Genomic DNA, 2808 nt, shown 5'->3' with positions numbered 1-2808 from the left:
AGTTCTCTGTCAATGTATAATTGTAGCCATTCCTGTATTACCTTTAGCAAAACTTTACTCACTTGCTCTTTCCGCCATTGCAAGATGGCGGCTCCACTAGGTGGTATGTTTTCTGGGTAGCCACCGGGGCCCCTGCCACCCTCACAAGGACTCCCCGGCCAGGTCTCGCTGTTTCAAGCCGCGCCAGGGGCTCCCAGATCCTCCAGCAATACGTTGGTGGACGAGCTGGAGTCCTCTTTGGAGGCCTTCTTTGCTTCTCTGGTGTGTCAGACCTATGTCAACGGCACCGATCAGGAGGAAATTCAAACTGGTGTTGATGAGTGCGTTCAGAAGTTTCTGGACATCGCAAGACAGGCAGAATGTTTTTTCTTACAAAAAAGATTACAGTTATCTGTCCAGAAACCAGAGCAGGTTATCAAAGAGGATGTCTCGGAACTAAGGAATGAACTGCAGCGGAAAGATGCCCTGGTCCAGAAACATCTGACCAAGCTGCGCCATTGGTAGCAGGTACTGGACGACATCAGCGCAGCACAAAAAGCCGGCCGACCTCCCACAGGGCTCCTTGGCCTACGTGGAGCAGGCTTCGGCCAACATCCCCGCACCCATGAAGCCTACCTGAGCACCAGAGCTGATGGCCCCCTGGATACCTGGTCTCGTGGGCCTTGGCCTGATGGTGGGGAGGTGGAGAGCTCGTTGCCATAGAAGGAGATGGTTTTTGTCTTATGCTCCCACCTGAACTTTTTACCCTTGTTTTATAAGCTGTTGATTTTTGAGGTAAGTACTTCCTACTATGCCTTAGCTGTGGTAAACCTGGCAGATTTGTTTTGTCTTTAAGTGTAGACTTAGTTTAGTGTGATAGCCAATTACTGATTCCTTTTTAGAGTTTTGGGGGTTTTTTGGCTGTGTGTGTCTTTTAATCTCTTCTGTGTGTCTAGTTGTCAGATGAATTTGTCTGATAGAAGGGGAGAAAATGACACTTCGTCTGGACATCAGGAGATGAGGATTCGCGTTGTAAGCCTCGTGTGAGAATTAGTCCTCAGCACGGACATCCCTTAGACATATTGGGGGGGGGGGGTCGGTTCTAGACCACCCCAGTCAAGCCAGTGTGGCAATCAAGCGTGTCTTTCTAGTCCATGTGGCAGTTAGACCTCCAGTGTGCTGCAGTCTGTTAGTACACAGCAGTAGCGTGTTGAAAAGGTTTGAAATTCTGTGAGAATGATCAGAATGTGATGGGCACACTGTTGGAAAAGTGGCCTCAGAAGACTTGGCTCAGTGCAGGATTGCCACTGACCTTCCATTTCTTATAAATACGGAGTGCGGCTAAGTGAGGTGTGCCTGTAGTGGTGTGGATGCACCTGAGAGTGTGGGATGTTCCAGACTCTGAACTACCTCAAGAGGAGGAATCTAATGCAGCACAGTCTGCCACACAGCCAGAGCTCTCCTAGTGACGCTGTTCCGTAAATAGGTAGGAGAGTAACTTCCTAACTTACTGTGGCCATAGTACTACTTTTAATGGGATAAGTTTCTTCTTTGGTGTGAATTTCTCTTTTGAGGGGTGGGTGTGAACACTAGGAGTAGGGAAATGTTACATTGTGTCGTGTCCTATGTGAAATGAGTCCCTGTAAAGAGCAGGCAGGTCCTGTTCTCATACAGCATGGCAGAGGACTCGTCGTTTGCTGGGCACGGTATTAGTTTTGTTCCATTTTCATTTTGCTTTTCTGGAGCAGAAACAGTTTCCATTAAGGAAGGCCCTTGTTCTTAGATGATGGTCTTGAGATCTAGGGACTGGGGCCCCAGGGTAGGCGGTGGACAATAGGATGGCCCTAGGCTACTGAACCTCCTCTCAAGAGCACCTCCAGCATCGGCCTTTGTGAGTAGATCTACTTGTTAACTTTATGGGCTCCTCAGGTCAGCATTGTTCTTGGTATTAACTGGATAAGATTTTCTCTGTTTTATTCAGTCTCTTGTTAGATTACAGCCTTCTCCCCAACACAGACACTTTATTGTCCTTGAATGCTCTGCATTTCTGAGACTGCTCCTTAGCCTTGAAGGCTCATCCCACATGCATTCAAAGCCACTCTTACTTCCTGGTGCATGGAGCCTTTGAATCCTTTCCCTCTGCATCCCAGGACAGGACTTTTGATTACATCTCTGATGCATGAGTTGAATTAGTGATTTGTATCTGTCCCTACTTTTGCTACATTGTTTAGTGCATGATAATCATGCAGCATTCCCTTTAAATGTACATATGCAAGAGGTCTTCACAAAGCTTGTGGACAAGTGTAATTAGATAAAAATTAAAAATAAACTTTCTCAGTATAAACACTAAAAAAAAACAAAAACAAAAACAAAACAACTTTGCTTGAGATATCAAAGAGATTGTTCGATGATTTCTGCATTCCGTTGGGTCATCTCTCTTTGGAATGGGCACAAATATGGATCTCTTCCAATCAGTCGGCCAGACAGTTGTCTTCCAAATTTCTTGGCAGAGATGAGTTGAGTGCCTCTTATGCTGCCTTACTTTCAATTTTCATTCCATCAATTCCTGGTGCCTTGTTCTTTGCCAATTCCTTCAATGCACCTTGGACTTCTTCTTCACATATGATGTTCTTAATGTCATCCCACAACTCTTCTGATCTTTAGTCTTTAGTTTTAATGTATCAAATTTGTTCTTCAGATGATCTCTAAATTCAGGTGGGTAAATTCAAGGTCATATTTTGGCTCTCATGGACTTGTTTTCATTTTCTTCAGCTTCAGTTTGAATTTGCATATGAGTAATTGATGGTCTGCTCCACAGTCTGCCCCTGG

General features: G+C 45.4%; 1 pseudogene; it reads left to right on the top strand.

Moving 5' to 3' along the window:
- Nucleotides 1-84: 84 nt before the first annotated feature.
- On the top strand, nucleotides 85-619 carry LOC102828675 (annotated as a pseudogene).
- Nucleotides 620-2808: the final 2189 nt, after the last annotated feature.

This window comes from Chrysochloris asiatica, unplaced genomic scaffold (genome assembly GCF_000296735.1).
Source record: "Chrysochloris asiatica unplaced genomic scaffold, ChrAsi1.0 scaffold00094, whole genome shotgun sequence".
Taxonomy (NCBI): domain Eukaryota; kingdom Metazoa; phylum Chordata; class Mammalia; order Afrosoricida; family Chrysochloridae; genus Chrysochloris; species Chrysochloris asiatica.
Note: the sequence above shows the minus strand (reverse complement) of the source record. Positions and strands in the feature narration are given on the sequence as shown.